We start from the raw sequence: 18,101 nt of genomic DNA, 5'->3' as shown, positions 1-18,101 counted from the left end.
ATGCCTTCATTATCTTCCTCCTTGTTCCAGGGCTCTTTGCTTCCTCACTAGCATGAATTGGCATTGGCAACGCCCTGTTCAGAGTTGGCAACATGTTCATTGTTTTCTCCCTTGCTCCAGGATCTAGTATTGGAGTTGGCAACTTGAGTTGCCAACTTGTTGCTGGAGTTGGCAACGCCCTTGATGGCTTCATTCTTGCTCCAAGGCTTTCTTGCTTCATCACCTATCATTAACCAAAGAACTTGCCTCAAAATCTTGCCATTCTATGCAACCAATTTCAAGAGATTCATTCATACTAATTCATTTATAAGTTCCTTGAATTATTTGCATGAATTTGGCCAGCATTTACCTAGTTCTTGGTGTTTTAAATCCATGGAGGTAAAACTCATCAAAATTCTTGTTCATTTCAAAGAAAGTGAATGAAATTAAGCTAAAGCTACTTAAACTAACTAGCTAATATAGCAAAGATGCAAATACATCACAACACCAAAATTAAACCTTGCTTGTCCTCAAGCAAGAAAAGAACTAAGCAAAAAGATTTCTTTTTAATTGGAACGGGTTGAGGAATAGCTTGTAATGCCTTGGTTAGTGAAGTGATTAAGTGACAGTAGGGTAAACTCTGGATTATATGCTCATGCAAGGATTCCAGTGCTTATTAGTCCCTACATTTTGGAAGTCTTAGATCTTAGGAATTTCATTCAAATGATATCATGGAAATCTCTCTATAGGTAATCACCTTGAAGCAGCTTATAGTTTCTGTGTCTTCGCCTTGACTCTAAGTGTCATGTCTCAAAGCGACCTTTTAGATAAGTGATAAACCCCAATTTCGTGGTTTATCTTATGCTTATTTTAGGGGATTTTATCACCTTTTCCCACATTTATTCAATAAAATAGCATGGTTTTACAATTCTCCCTTGATTTATGCTTAAATGTGAAAACATACTTTTTAGGCCTTAAAATAGCTAAATTCAATTCACTTTAATTCCATTCGATGCCTTGATATGTTTGTTGAGTGATTTCAGGTTCATAAGGCATGTATTGGATGGAAGAAGTGAGGAGAAAAGCATGCAAAGTGGGAGAACTCATGAAGAAATGAAGGAACTGTAAAGCTCTCAAGTCTGACCTCTTCGCACTCAATCGACCATAACTTGAGCTATAGAGGTCCAAATGAGTAGGTTTTAGTTGCGTTGGAAAGCTAACATCCGGGGCTTCAAAATGATATAAAAATTGCCATTTGTTGGTTCGCGTTTAGGGGTGCGCACGTGCCATGTACGCGTGTGCGTCGATGCTGCTCGTGGCCCACTAAAGATGAAATTGCTGGGGGCGATTTCTGAAGCACTTTGGGACCAAACCAACTCATTTCTAATGCTATTTCATGAAGAATTCAAGCTTGGGCAAGGAGGGAGCAATTGTTTGGTAGTATAGCATCATGTAGGTTAGTTTCTAGAGAGAGAAGCTCCCTTTTCTCTCTAGAATTAGGTTAGGTTAATCCATCTTAGATCTAGGTTTTGATTATTGTTCTCGTCTTGTTTTTTTTTACAATTTCTTGTTTCTACTACTCTATTCTTCTTAGTTCTCTTGTTAATTTTACTTTTATGTCTCTTTTATGTTTATAAATGCTTGTGTTGAATTTGTTTACATTTAATGAAATTTAATGTTTGATGTTCTTTTATTGATGATTTGAGTTGTTGATTTATTTTTCTTGCAATTGGTAGTTGGTAGTTTTATTATTCTTGCATTTTTACTATGCTTTCCTTTTATGCCTTCCAAGTGTTTGACAAAATGCTTGGATGGTCTTTAGAGTAGATCTTGAGCATTCTTGGCTTGGAAAGAGTAATTAGGCAATCTTGAGTCATGAAAACCCAACTCATGTTGGTGATCTAGAGTTGTTAGTTAATATTATTTCCATTGACTCTAATCTTTTGCTAATCCAATTAGTGAGTTGATTAGGACATTTGGATTGAGATTAACTAGTCTTATTTGACTTTCTCTCATGGAAGATAACTTATACCTTCTTCCAATGTTGGAGATGACGAAATAAGATAAATTCTTGTTAATTATTGTTATGATTAATGACTAGGATTGAAAGCCTATGATCTCAAACCTTGCCATGAATGTCTTTCTTTATTAATTGCCTTCTTTAGTTACTTGCTTGATTTATTTTTCTTGTCATTTAATTTCTTGCCCTCTTACCAATCAAAACACCCTTTGTCCCCTCATAGCCAATAAGCATACACTTCATTGCAATTCCTTATGAGACGACCCAGAGTCTAAATACTTCGGTTAATTTTCATTGGGGTTTGTACATGTGACAACTCAAATTTTTGATGTGGGAGTTATTTGTTGGTGTAGAACTATACTTGCAACGAGAATTAATTAAGAGAAATTCTATGCCATCACAACAATTCATTCATCAAAATGGCACCGTTGCCGGGGAGTTACAATGGTGTTATATTATTGGCTATTGTGAATATGTGAATATGTTTGCCTTTTGTTTGTTTGTTAGTTTTTGTTAGGTTTAGGACTTTGTTCTCATATCCAAGGTTTTTCAAATTTTCTTAATTAATCAATTATTCTAGTTTTCGAAACTTTTATTTTATTCTCCATTTATTTTATTTTATTTTATTTTATTCGGTTTCTTTTAATTAAATAAAATAAAATAAAAAAAATATAATTTATTCGCAATCCATATCAATTCCCTTTTCTCCATCATGAACATAAGTGGAAATGAACAGTCCAGAAGGACTCTGGGGTCATATGCTAACCCTATTACCGTTGTATATAAGAGTAGTATCTGTATACCTCCCATCAAAGCAAGCAGTTTTGAGCTAAATCCTCAGCTCATTGTCATGGTGCAGCAAAATTGCCAGTATTCTGGTCTTCCACAGGAAGAACCTACTGAGTTTCTGGTGCAGTTCTTGCAAATTGCTGACACAGTGCGTGACAAGGAGGTAGATCAGGATGTATACAGATTGTTACTGTTTCCATTTGCTGTAGAAGATCAAGCTAAGAGGTGGTTAAATAACCAACCCACAGCAAGCATAAGAACATGGAAACAGTTATCAGACAAATTCCTGAATTAATATTTCCCTCCAAAAAGGATGACACAGCTAAGGCTGGACATCCAAGGCTTTAAACAATAGGATGATGAATTCCTTTATAACGCCTGGGAGAGGTACAGAGGGATGCTAAGGAAATGCCCCTCTGAAATATTTTCAGAGTGGGTGCAGTTAGACATCTTTTACTATGGGCTTACAGAGAAAGCTCAAATATCTTTAGATCACTTAGCTGGTGGATCTATACACATGAGAAAGACAATTGAAGAGGCTCAAGAGCTTATCGATACAATTGCTAGAAATCAGCATCTGTACATAAGTAGTGAGCCCTCCATGAAAGAAAAAGCTAAGGCAGTATCAACTAACTTTAGTCCTTAGGAACAAGTTGCTAAACTCAATCAGCAACTATCTTCTATAACAAGGCAGTTAGCAGAATTTAAGGAGATGCTACAAGAAACCAAAAATGCTAATAAGGATATGGAATCACAATTGGATCAGACAAAATAGCAGTTATCAAAATAGATAACAGAAGAGTGCCAAGCAGTTCAATTAAAAAGTGGAAAAACATTAAATACCTCAACTCAAAGCAGCAGAAAGCCAAGAAAAGAACAGCTGACAGGGGATGAGCAACCTGCTACCCAAAATCCCTCTGAGGACAGTAAGAGCCCAGAGAGGAATAACCCTGGCATTTAAACGCCAAAAAAGAGTGAAAAACTGGCGTTAAACACCCAGTCCATGTCCAATTCTGGCGTTCAAATGCCAGAAAGGGGAGGGAATCCGGCGTTAAACGCCCATCCAGCCCCCAAGCCTAGCGTTCAAATGCCAATGAGGGATTAGACACCTGCAAGTGCTAATGGTAACCCCTCTAAGAAGGCTTCTCCAACCATTTTGGAGGAAAACTGAAAAAGTCCTCCTCACTGAAGAGCGCAGTGCAGTCATTTTAAAGAGCTTAGCAGAAAAGCTTAAGGATCCTGGGAACTTTATGATACCATGCACATTAGATGGTACTTGTACTGATGAGCGGATAATTTATACGCTTTTTGGCATTGTTTTTAGTATGTTTTTAGTAGGATCTAGTTACTTTTAGGGATGTTTTTATTAGTTTTTATGTTAAATTCACATTTCTGGACTTTACTATGAGTTTGTGTGTTTTTCTGTGATTTCAGGTATTTTATGGCTGAAATTGAGGGACTTGAGCAAAAATCAGATTCAGAGGTTGAAGAAGGACTGCTGATGCTGTTGGATTCTAACCTCCCTGCACTCAAAGTGGATTTTTTGGAGCTACAGAACTCAAACTGGCGCACTTCCAATTGCGTTGAAAAGTAGACATCCAGGGCTTTCCAGCAATATATAATAGTTCATACTTTGGCCGAGTTTAGAAGATGTAAAAGGGCGTTGAACGCCAGTTCTACGCTGCTGTCTGGAGTTAAACGCCAGAAACACGTTACAACCTGACATTCAACTCCAGAAAGAGCCTCTGTACGTGTAACATTCAAGCTGAGCCCAAGCACACACCAAGTGGGCCCTGGAAGTGGATTTATGCATCAATTACTTACTTCTGTAAACCCTAGTAACTAGTTTAGTATAAATAGGACTTTTTACTATTGTATTTGACATCTTATAATTTTTAGTTCATCTTATCATCTTTGGACGCCTAGTTCTTAGATCATGGGGGCTGGCCTCTCGGCCATGCCTGGACCTTCATCACTTATGTATTTTCAATGGTAGAGTTTCTACACTCCATAGATTAAGGTGTGGAGCTCTGCTGTTCGTCATGAATTAATGCAAAGTACTACTGTTTTTCAATTCAATTCAACTTATTCCGCTTCTAAGATATTCATTCGCACTTCAACATGAATGTGATGAACGTGACAATCATCATCATTCCCCCACAAACGCGTGCCTGACAACCACTTCCGTTCCACCTTAGATTGGATGATTATCTCTTGGATCTCTTAATCAGAATCTTCGTGGTATAAGCTAGATTGATGGGGACATTCTTGAGAATCCGGAAAGTCTAAACCTTGTCTGTAGTATTCCGAGTAGGATTCAAGGATTGAATGACTGTGACGAACTTCAAACTCGCCAAGTGCTGGGCGTAGTGACAGACGCAAAAGGAGGGTGAATCCTATTCCAGTATGATCGAGAACCTCAGATGATTAGCCGTGCTGTGACAGAGCATTTGGACCATTTTCACAAGAGGATAGGATGCAGCCATTGACCACGTTGATGCCTCCAGATCATTAGCCATGCAGTGACAGCGCATCGGACCATTTTCACAGAGAGGATGAAAAGTAGCCATTGACAATGGTGATGTTCTTACATAAAGCCAGCCATGGAAAGGAGTAGGACTGATTGGATGAAGACAGCAGGAAAGCAGAAGTTCAGAGGGACGAAAGCATCTCTATACCTTTATCTGAAATTCTCACCAATGATATACATAAGTGTTTCTATCTTTATTTTCTGTCTATCTATTATTTGTTTTCAAAATCTCCATAACTATTTGATATCCGCCTGACTGAGATCTACAAGATGACCATAGCTTGCTTCATACCAACAATCTCCGTGGGATTGACCCTTACTCACGTAAGGTTTATTACTTGGACGACCCAGTGCACTTGCTGGTTAGTTGTATCAAAGTTGTGAATAAAAAACGATTTATTAAGACGTGCGTACAAAGTTTTGGCACCGTTGCCTGAGATCACAATTTCGTGCACCAAGTTTTTGGCGTCGTTGCCGGGGATTGTTTGAGTTTGGACAACTGACGGTTCATCTTGTTGCTCAGATTAGGTAATTTTCTTTTTGTTTTATTTTCAAAAATTTTTCAAAAAAAAAAATTTTCAAAACTTTCTCATCTGTTTTCGAAAAAGAAAAAATAAAAATAATAAAAAAAAATTCCTTTCGAAAATTTTTATTATGTTCTTCAGAATTTTTAAGAATGAATTCTAGAGTTTCATGAAGCATGTGAAGCCTGACTAGCTGTAAAGCCATGTCTAAATTCTTTTGGATAGGGGCTTCCAACCATCAGCATAGAGGCAAGTTAATTTGATAAGTAATGAGCAGTATATTCTGATGTTACATGCTAAAGCTTGACTGGCTATTAATCCATATCTAACCCTCAGATTGGAGCTTTAGACTAAGAGTGCAAGATTCCTGGAATTCATATTAAAAATTTTGGAATCCTTATTTTTCTTTTTCACAAATAATTTTCGAAAAATACAAAAAAATTATAAAATCATAAAAATAAAAAAAAATATTTTGTGTTTCTTGTTTGAGTCTTGAGTCAGATTTAAGTTTGGTGTCAATTGCATGTTCATCTTAAAATTTTCGAAAAAAATTCATGCATTCATAGTGTTCTTCATGATCTTCAAGTTGTTCTTGGTAAGTCTTCTTGTTTGATCTTGATGTTTTCTTGTTTTGTGCTGTATGGTGTTTTTCATATGCATTCTTGAATTCTTAGTGCCTAAGCATTAAAGATTTTTAAGTTTGGTGTCTTGCATGTTTTCTTTGCATTAAAAATTTTTTCAAAAATATGTTCTTGATGTTCATCATAATATTCATAGTGTTCTTGGTGTTCATCTTGACATTCATAGCATTCTTGCATGCATTCATTGTTTTGATCCAAAATTTTCATGCATTGCATCATTTTCATGTTTTTCTCTCTCATAAAAAAAAATTCAAAAATCAAAAAAAATATCTTCCCCTTTTTCTCTCTTAAAATTTCGAAAATTTGGATTGACTTTTTCAAAACTTTTTAAATTTTAGTTGTTTCTATGAGTCAAATCAAATTTTCAAATCTTATCTTTTTCAAAATCTTTTTCAAAAATCAAATCTTTTTCATTTTTCTTAGTTATTTTCGAAAATTTTAAAAATATTTTTCAAAAATCTTTTTCTTAGCTTTATCTCCTAATTTTCAAAAATAACATCATCAATTAATGTTTTGATTCAAAAATTTCAAGTTTGTTACTTGCTTGTTAAGAAAGATTCAAACTTTAAGTTCTAGAATCATATCTTGTGGTTTCTTGTGAATCAAGTCATTAATTGTGATTCTAAAAATCAAATCTTTTTCAAAAACTAATTTCAATCATATCTTTTCAAAAACATCTTCTTATCATATCTTTCTCAAAAATTTGATTTTAAAATATCTTTTCTAACTTCCTATCTTCTTATCTTTTCAAAATTGATTTTCAAAATTTGTTTCAACTAACTAACTAACTTTTTGTTTGTTTCTTATCTTTTTCAAAACTACCTAACTAACTCTCTCTCTCTAATGTTCGAAAATATCTCTCTTTTTTTCAAAATTTCTTTTTAATTGACTAATTGTTTCAAAATTCAATTTTAATTTATTTCTTCTTCTAATTTTCGAAAATTACTAACCTTTTTCAAAAACAATTTTCGAAAATCACTAACTCTTTTTCAAAAATAATTTTCGAAAATTCTCTCTCTCTCTCATCTCCTTCTATTTATTTATTCATCTACTAACATCCCTCCCTCACTCACCAAAAATCCGAACCCTCTCTCTCTGAGTTCAGATTTTCTCTTCTTCTTTTTTTCTACTCACATAAGGAAACCTCTATACCTGGGTAAAAAGGATCCCTATTATTATTATTTTTCTGTTCCCTCTTTTTCATATGAGCAGGAGCAAGGACACGAATATTCTTGTTGAAGCAGATCCAGAACCTGAAAGGACTCTGAAGAGGAAACTAAGAGAAGCTAAATTACAACAATCCAGCAAGCACCTTTCAGAAATTTTCGAACAAGAAGAGGAGATGGCAGCCGAAAATAATAATAATGCAAGGAGGATGCTTGGTGACTTTACTACACCTAATTCCAATTTACATGGAAGAAGCATCTCCATCCCTACCATTGGAGCAAATAATTTTGAGCTGAAACCTCAATTAGTTTCTCTAATGCAATAAAACTGCAAGTTTTATGGACTTCCATCTGAAGATCCTTTTCAGTTCTTAACTGAATTCTTGCAGATCTGTGATACTGTTAAGACTAATGGAGTAAATTCTGAAGTCTACAGGCTCATGCTTTTCCCTTTTTCTGTAAGAGACAGAGCTAGAGTGTGGTTAGACTCTCAACCCAAAGATAGCCTGAACTCTTAGGATAAGCTGGTCACGACTTTCTTAGCCAAGTTCTTTCCTCCTCAAAAGCTGAGCAAGCTTAGAGTGGATGTTCAAACCTTCAAACAGAAAGAAGGTGAATCCCTCTATGAAGCTTGGGAGAGATACAAGCAACTGACCAAAAAGTGTCCTTCTGACATGCTTTCAGAATGGACCATCCTGGATATATTCTATGATGGTCTGTCTGAATTAGCTAAGATGTCATTGGATACTTCTGCAGGTGGATCCATTCACCTAAAAAAAATGCCTGCAGAAGCTCAAGAACTCATTGACATGGTTGCTAATAACCAGTTCATGTACACTTCTGAGAGGAATCCTGTGAGTAATGGGACGCCTCAGAAGAAGGGAGTTCTTGAAATTGATACTCTGAATGCTATATTGGCTCAGAATAAAATATTGACTCAGCAAGTCAATATGATTTCTCAGAGTCTGAATGGAATGCAAGCTGCATCCAACAGTACTCAAGAGGCGCCTTCTGAAGAAGAAGCTTATGATCCTGAGAACCCTGCAATAGCAGAGGTAAATTACATGGGTGAACCATATGGAAACACCTATAATCCCTCATGGAGAAATCACACAAATCTCTCATGGAAGGATCAACAAAAGCCTCAACAAGGCTTTAATAATGGTGGAAGAAACAGGTTTAGCAATAGCAAGCCTTTTCCATCATCCACTCAGCAACAGACAGAGAACTCTAAACAAAATACTTCTAATTTAGCAAACTTAGTCTCTGATCTATCTAAGGCCACTGTGAGTTTCATGAATAAAACAAGGTCTTCCATTAGAAATTTGGAAGCACAAGTCGACCAGCTGAGTAAAAGGATCACTGAAATCCCTCCTAGTACTCTCCCAAGAAATACAGAAGAAAATCCAAAAGGAGAGTGCAAGGCCATTGATATAACCATCATGGTCGAATCAAAAGAGGAAAGGGAGGACGTGAATCCCAAGGAGGAAGACCTCCTGGGACGGCCAGTGATCAATAAGGAGTTTCCCTCTGAGGAACCAAAGGACTCTGAAGCTCATTTAGAGACCATAGAGATTCTATTGAACCTCCTTATGCCATTTATGAGCTCTGATGAGTATTCCTCTTCTGAAGAGAATGAGGATGTTACTGAGGAGCAAGTCACCAAGTACCTTGGTGCAATCATGAAGCTGAATGCCAAATTATTTGGTATTGAGACTTGGGAAGATGAACTTCCCTTGTTCACCAATGAACTGAGTGATCTTAAGCTACTGACATTGCCTCAGAAGAAACAGGATCCTGGAAAGTTCTTAATACCTTGTACCATAGGCACCATGACCTTTGAGAAGGCTCTATGTGACCTTGGGTCAGGAATAAACCTCATGCCCCTCTCTATAATAGAGAAACTGGGAATCTTTGGGGTGCAAGCTACTAAAATCTCATTAGAGAAGGCAGACAATTCAAGAAAACAGGCTTATGGACAAGTAGAGGACGTGTTAGTAAAGGTTGAAGGCCTTTACATCCCTGCTGATTTCATAGTCCTAGATACTAGGAAGGATGAGGATGAATTCATCATCCTTGGAAGACCCTTCCTAGCCACAACAAGAGCTGTGATTGATGTTAACAGAGGTGAACTAGTTCTTCAATTGAATGAGGACTCCCTTGAGTTTAAAACTCAAGGACATCCTTCTGTAAACATGGAAAAGAGGCACAGTAAGCTTCTCTCAAAACAGAGTCAACCAGAGCCCCCACAGTCAAACTTTAAGTTTGGTGTTGGGAGGCCACAACCAAACTCTAAGTTTAGTGTTGAACTCCCATATCCAAACTCTAAGTTTGGTGTTGGGGAGTCTCAACAAAGCTCTGAACATCTGTGAGGCTCCATGAGAGCCCACTGTCAAGCTATTGACATTAAAGAAGCGCTTGTTGGGAGGCAACCCAATTTTTATCTATTTTTATTTTATTATTATTTCATGTTTTATTAGGTTCATGATCATGTGGAGTCACAAAATAAATATAAAAATTAAAAACGGAATCAAAAATAGCAGAAGAAAAATCACACCCTAGAGGAGGATCTCACTGGCATTTAAACGCCAGTAAGGAGCATCTGTCTGGCGTTCAACGCCAGAACAGAGCATGTTTCTGGCGTTGAACGCCAGAAACAAGCAGAATCCTGGCGTCCAGATGCCAGAAATGCACAGTGAAGAAGAGCTGGCGCTGAACGCCAGAAACAAGCATCTGGCTGGCGTTCAACGCCAGAAATATGCTGCATCTGGGCGTTGAACGCCCAGAACAAGCATCAATTTGGCGTTTAAACGCGAGAATTGCATGCAAAGGCATTTGACATGCCTAATGGGTGCAGGGATGCAAATCCTTGACACCTCAGGACCTGTGAACCCCACAGGATCAACTCAGCATCTGTGGACCCCACAGGATCCCCACCTACCACCACTCACTCTCTTCCCTCTTCTCAATGTTCATCCTCTCTTCCCAATAAACACTCTTCCCCAAAACTCTTCACCAATCACCTCAATCTCTCTTCTCTCTCACTACTTCACCACTCACATCCATCCACTCTTCCCCATAAACCTACCTCATAAACTCCACCTACCTTCAAAATTCAAAATCAATTTCCCACCCAAAACCCACCCTTATGGCCGAACCTTACCCCCCTCCCTTCCCTATATAAAGCCCTCCATTCTTCTTCATTTTCACACAAAACAACCATCTCTTCCCCTTCTTGGCCGAAACACATCTCCCTCCTCTCCTCCATATTTTCTTCTTCTTCTTCATCTATTCTTTCTTCTCTTGCTCGAGGGCGAGCAATATTCTAAGTTTGGTGTGGTAAAAGGGAAAGGGAAAGGGAAGACAAAAGCTTCCACCTCCGAGTCATGGGAGATGGAAAAATTCATCTCCAAAGCTCATCAAGATCACTTCTATGATGTTGTGGCCAAGAAGAAGGTGATCCCCGAGGTCCCTTTCAAACTCAAGAGAAATGAGTATCCGGAGATCTGACATGAGATCCATAGAATAGGTTGGGAAGTTCTAACAAACCCCATCCAACAAGTCGGAATTCTAATGGTTCAAGAATTCTATGCTAATGCATGGATCACAAGGAACCATGATCAACGTAAGAACCCGAACCCAAAGAATTATCTCACCATGGTTTGGGGGAATTACTTAGATTTTAGTCCGGAAAATATAAGGTTGGCGTTCAACTTGCCAATGATGGAAGAGAACGCACGCCCCTACACAAGGATAGTAAACTTTGATCAAAGATTGGACCAAGTCCTCATGGACATATCTGTGGAAGGAGCTCAATGGAAGATTGACTCAAAAGGCAAACCGGTTCAACTGAGAAGACTGGACCTTAAGCCTGTAGCTAGAGGATGGTTGGAGTTCATTCAACGCTCAATCATTCCCACTAGCAACCAGTCTGAAGTTACTATAGACCGGGCCATCATGATCCACAGCATCATGATTGGAGAAGAGGTGGAGGTTCATGAGATTATACCTCAAGAACTCTACAAGGTGGCTGACAAGTCCTCCACTATGGCAAGGTTAGCTTTTCCTCACCTCATTTGCCATCTATGCAATTCGGCTGGAATTGACATAGAAGGAGACATTCCCATTGAGGAAGAGAAGCCCATCACTATGAAAAGGATGAAGCAAACAAGAGAGCCCATTCATGGAGCTCAAGAGACGCATGAAGCTCATCACCATGAGATCCCGGAGATGCCTCAAATGCATTTTCCTCCACAAAACTATTGGGAGAAAATCAACACCTCCCTAGGAGAATTAAGTTCCAACATAGGACAATTAAGGGTGGAACATCAAGAGCACTCCATCATCCTTGATGAAATTAGAGAAGATCAAAAAGCAATGAGGGAGGAGCAACAAAGACAAGGAAGAGACATAGAAGAGCTCAAGGACACCATTGGTTCCTCAAGAAGGAAACGCCACCATCACTAAGGTGGACTCATTCCTTGTTCTTACATTCTCTGTTTTTCGTTTTCTTTATGCTAAGTGCTTATCCATGTTTGTGTCTTATTACATGATCATTAGTGTTTAGTTACTTTGTCTTAAAGTTATGAATGTCCTATGAATCCATCACCTCTCTTAAATGAAAAATGTTTTAATTCAAAAGAACAAGAAGTACATGAGTTTCGAATTTATCCTTGAACTTAGTTTAATTATATTGATGTGGTGACAATGCTTCTTGTTTTCTGAATGAATGCTTGAACAGTGCATATGTCTTTTGAAGTTGTTGTTTAAGAATGTTAAATGTGTTGGCTCTTGAAAGATTGATGACAAGGAGACATGTTATTTGATAATCTGAAAAATCATAAAAATGATTCTTGAAGCAAGAAAAAGCAGCAAAGAACAAAGCTTGCAGAAAAAAAATGGCGAAAAAAAATAGAAAAAAAAGAGAGCAAAAGCAAGCAGAAAAAGCCAAAAGCTCTTAAAACTAAAAGGCAAGAGCAAAAAGCCAATAACCCTTAAAACTAAAAGGCAAGGGTAAATAAAAAGGATCCCAAGGCTTTGAGCATCAGTGGATAGGAGGGCCTAAAGGAATAAAATCCTGGCCTAAGCGGCTAAACCAAGCTGTCCCTAATCATGTGCTTGTGGCGTGAAGGTGTCAAGTGAAAACTTGAGACTGAGCGGTTAAAGTCAAGGTCCAAAGCAAAAGAAGAGTGTGCTTAAGAACCCTGGACACCTCTAATTCGGGACTTTAGCAAAGCTGAGTCACAATCTGAAAAGGTTCACCCAGTTATGTGTCTGTGGCATTTATGTATCCGGTGGTAATACTGGAAAACAAAGTGCTTAGGGCCACAGCCAAGACTCATAAAGTAGCTGTGTTCAAGAATCAACATACTGAACTAGGAGAATCAATAACACTATCTGAACTCTGAGTTCCTATAGATGCCAATCATTCTGAACCTCAATGGATAAAGCGAGATACCAAAACTATTCCAGAGGCAAAAAGCTACAAGTTCCGCTCATCTGATTGGAGCTATCTTTCATTGATAGTTTGGAATTTATAGTATATTCTCTTCTTTTTATCCTATTTGATTTTCAATTGCTTGGGGACAAGCAACAATTTAAGTTTGGTGTTGTGATGAGCAGATAATTTATACGCTTTTTGGCATTGTTTTTAGTAGGATCTAGTTACTTTTAGGGATGTTTTTATTAGTTTTCATGTCAAATTCACATTTCTGGACTTTACTATGAGTTTGTGTGTTTTTCTGTGATTTCAGGTATTCTCTGGCTGAAATTGAGGGACTTGAGCAAAAATCAGATTCAGAGGTTGAAGAAGGACTGCTGATGCTGTTGGATTCTGACCTCCCTGCACTCAAAGTAGATTTTCTGGAGATACAGAACTCAAAATGGCGTGCTTCCAATTGCGTTCGAAAGTAGACATCTAGGGCTTTCCAGCAATATATAATAGTCCATGCTTTGGCCGAGTTTAGATGACGTAAAAGGGCGTTGAACGCCAGTTCTACGCTGCTGTCTGGAGTTAAACGCCAGAAACACGTCACAAACCAGAGTTGAACGCCAGAAACACGTTACAACCTGGCGTTCAACTCCAGAAAGAGCCTCTGCACGTGTAACATTCAAGCTCAGCCCAAGCACACACCAAGTGGGCCCCGAAAGTGGATTTATGCATCAATTACTTACTTTTGTAAACCCTAGTAACTAGTTTAGTATAAATAGGCTTTTTACTATTGTATTTGACATCTTATGATTTTTAGTTCATCTTATCATCTTTGGACACCTAGTTCTTAGATCATGGGGGCTGGCCTCTTGGCCATGCCTGGACCTTCATCACTTATGTATTTTCAATGGTAGAGTTTCTACACTCCATAGATTAAGGTGTGGAGCTCTGCTGTTCCTCATGAATTAATGCAAAGTACTACTGTTTTTCTATTCAATTCAACTTATTCCGCTTCTAAGATATTCATTCACACTTCAACATGAATGTGATGAACGTGACAATCATCATCGTTCCCCCACGAACGCGTGCCTGACAACCACTTTCGTTCCACCTTAGATTGGATAATTATCTCTTGGATCTCTTAATCAGAATCTTCGTGGTATAAGCTAGATTGATGGTGGCATTCATGAGAATCCGGAAAGTCTAAACCTTGTCTGTGGTATTTTGAGTAGGATTCAGGGATTGAATGACTGTGACGAACTTCAAAGTCGCGAGTGCTGGGCGTAGTGACAGACGCAAAAGGAGGGTGAATCCTATTCCAGTATGATCGAGAACCTCAGATGATTAGCCGTGCTGTGACAGAGCATTTGGACCATTTTCACAAGAGGATAGGATGCAGCCATTGACCACGGTGATGCCTCCAGATCATTAGCCATGCAGTGACAGCGCATCGGACCATTTTCACAGAGAGGATGAAAAGTAGCCATTGACAATGGTGATGTTCTTACATAAAGCCAGCCATGGAAAGGAGTAGGACTGATTGGATGAAGACAGCAGGAAAGCAGAAGTTCAGAAGGACGAAAGCATCTCTATACCTTTATCTGAAATTCTCACCAATGATATACATAAGTGTTTCTATCTTTATTTTCTGTCTATCTATTATTTGTTTTCAAAAACTCCATAACTATTTGATATCTGCCTGACTGAGATCTACAAGATGACCATAGCTTGCTTCATACCAACAATCTCCGTGGGATCGACCCTTACTCACGTAAGGTTTATTACTTGGACGACCCAGTGCACTTGCTGGTTAGTTGTATCGAAGTTGTGAATGAAAAACGATTTATTAAGACGTGCGTACAGAGTTTTGGCACCATTGCCTGAGATCACAATTTTGTGCACCATGTACCAAGACAGCTCTATGTGATCTTGGGGCAAGTATAAACCTAATCCTTGCATCCACTATCGGAAAGCTTGGCTTGACTGAAGAGGTCAAACCAACCCGGATCTGTCTTCAACTTGCTGATGGCTCCATTAAATACCCATCAGGCATAATTGAGGATATAATTGTCACAGTTGGGCCATTTGCCTTTCTCACTGACTTTGTAGTGCTGGAAATGGAGGAGCACAAGAGTGCAACTCTAATTCTAGGAAGACCTTTCCTAGCAACTCGACGAACCCTCATTGATGTCCAAAAAGGGGAAGTAACCTTGAGAGTCAATGAGGATGAGTTTAGGCTGAATGCTGTTGAGGCAATGAAGCATCCAGACACATCAAAAGACTGTATGAGTGTTGATATTATTGACTCCCTGGTAGAGGAGATCAACATGGCTGAGAGTCTTGAATCAGAGCTAGAAGACATCTTTAAAGATGTTCAGCCTGATCTGGAGGAATCAGAGGAAATAAAAGAACCTCTAAAAATTCCTCAGGAAGAGGAGAAACCTCCTAAACCCGAGCTCAGACCGCTACTACCATCCCTGAAATATACATTTCTGGGAGAAGGTGAAACTTTTTCGGTGATCATAAGCTCTGCTTTAAATCCACAGGAAGAGAAAGCACTACTTCAAGTGCTAAGGACACACAAGACAGCTCTTGGGTAGTCCATAAGTGATCTTAAGGGCATCAGCCCAGCAAGATGCATGCACAAGATCCTATTGGAGGACGATGCTAAGCTAGTGGTTCAACCACAGAGATGGCTAAATCTAGCCATGAAGGAGGTGGTGCAGAAAGAGGTCACCAAGTTACTGGAGGCTTGGATTATTTATCCTATTTCTGATAGCCCCTGGGTGAGCCCTGTCTAAGTTGTCCCCAAGAAGGGAGGCATGACAGTGGTTCATAATGAAAAGAATGAACTAGTTCCTACAAGAACAGTTACAGGGTGGCGTATGTGTATTGACTACAGAAGGCTCAATACAGCCACCAGGAAGGATCACTTTCCTTTACCATTTTTAGCCCAGATGCTAGAGAGACTAGCAGGTCATGAATATTACTGCTTTTTGGATGGCTATTTAGGTTACAACCAAATTGCAGTAGATCCTCAGGACCAAGAGAAAACAGTATTCACATGTCCTTCTTGAGTATTTGCCTACAGAAGAATGCCTTTTGGTCTATGCAATGCACTTGCAACCTTTCAGAGGTGTATGCTCTCTATCTTCTCTGATATGGTAGAGAAATTTCTGGAAGTCTTCATAGATGACTTCTTAATATTTGGAGACTCATTCATCTCCTGCCTTGACCATTTAGCACTTGTTCTGAAAAGGTGCCAAGAGACCAACCTAGTTTTAAACTTGGAAAAATGTCACTTTATGGTGACTGAAGGAATTGTCCTTGGGCATAAAATTTCAAACAAGGGAATAGAGGTGGATCAAGCTAAAGTAGAGGTAATTGAAAAATTACCACCACCTGCCAATGTTAAGGCAATCAGAAGCTTCTGAGTAATCTGCTAGCTATTGACACACCATTTGTGTTTGACACAGAGTGTCTGTAGGCATTTGAAACTCTGAAAGCTAAGCTGGTCACAGCACCAGTTATTTCTGTACCAGACTGGACATTACCATTCGAACTAATGTGTGATGCTAGTGACCATGTCATTGGTGCAGTATTGGGATAGAGGCATAACAAGCTTCTGCATGTCATTTATTATGCCAGCCGTGTTTTAAATGATGCACAAAAAAATTACACAACCACAAAAAAAGAGCTACTTGCAGTGGTTTATGCCATTGACAAGTTTAGATCATACTTAGTAGGATCAAAAGTGATTGTGTACACTGACCATGCTACTCTTAAATATCTACTTACAAAGGGATTCAAAACCCAGGCTCATAAGATGGGTGTTGCTTCTGCAAGAGTTTGATATAGAAATAAGAGATAGAAAAGGGACAGAGAACCAAGTGGCTGATCATCTGTCCCGAATAGAAAGTAGAAGGGGCGTCCCTCCCCTCTACTGAGATCTCTAAAACCTTTCCAGATGAGCAACTCTTTGTCATTCAGGAAGTAACGTGGTTTGCAGACATTGCTAACTATAAAGCAGTAAGATTCATACCCAAAGAGTACAGCATGCAGCAAATAAAAAAATTAATTACTGATGCAAAGTACTACTAGTAGGATAAACGATATCTCTTTAAAAGATGTGCAGTCGGAATAATCCGTAGGTGTGTGCCTAGAGAAGAAACACAGAAGATCCTACACAATATGGAGGACATTTCGGAGGTGAGCGAACAGCCACAAAAGTCCTCCAATATGGCTTCTACTGGCCTACACTCTATAAAGACTCTCGAGAGTTTGTACGTAACTGTGACAGTTGCCAGAGAGCTGGTAATCTGCCTCTTGGTTACGCCATGTCTCAGCAAGGGATCTTAGAGATTGAGTTGTTTGACGTATTGGGTATTGACTTCATGGGGACTTTCCCACCATCATACTCAAACACTTATATTCTGGTGGCATTCGACTATATATCGAAATGGGTAGAGGCCATTGCAACACCCACTAATGATACTAAGACAGTGCTGAAGTTCCTCCAGAAACATATCTTCAGTAGGTTTGGTGTCCCTAGAGTACTAATCAGTGATGGGGGAACTAATTTCTGCAATAAACAGCTTTACTCTACTATGGTCCGATATGGAATTAGCCACAAGGTAGCAACTCAATATCATCCACAGACAAATGGGCAGGCTGAAGTCTCTAATAGATAACTAAAAAGAATCCTGGAATGGACTGTAAGTACCCGTAGAAGGGATTGGGCAAGAAGCTTGGATGATGCTCTGTGGGCATACAGAACAGCATTCAAGACTCCTATAGGGACCTCTCCATACCAACTTGTGTATGGTAAGGCCTGTCATCTGCCCGTGGAACTGGAGCATAAGGCCTACTGGGCAACCAGATTCCTAAACTTTGATTCCAAATTAGCTAGAGAGAAAAGATTGCTCCAACTGAATGAGCTAGAGGAATTCATACTCAATGCTTTCGAAAATACTAAGATTTACAAAGAGAAAGCAAAAAGGTCGCATGATAGAAAGTTGTCA

General features: G+C 38.8%; 1 non-coding gene across 1 annotated transcript; it reads right to left on the bottom strand.

Annotated features, from left to right (window-relative positions):
• Positions 1-8,221: 8,221 nt before the first annotated feature.
• On the bottom strand, positions 8,222-8,329 carry LOC112745100 (small nucleolar RNA R71). The gene has a single exon (XR_003173045.1). It is a non-coding gene; the product is annotated as a small nucleolar RNA R71 (small nucleolar RNA).
• Between the last annotated feature and the right edge of the window lie 9,772 nt (positions 8,330-18,101).

The sequence above is a fragment of the Arachis hypogaea genome, chromosome 14, assembly GCF_003086295.3.
Source record: "Arachis hypogaea cultivar Tifrunner chromosome 14, arahy.Tifrunner.gnm2.J5K5, whole genome shotgun sequence".
NCBI lineage: Eukaryota > Viridiplantae > Streptophyta > Magnoliopsida > Fabales > Fabaceae > Arachis > Arachis hypogaea.
This window is presented reverse-complemented; position numbering and strand designations above follow the sequence as displayed.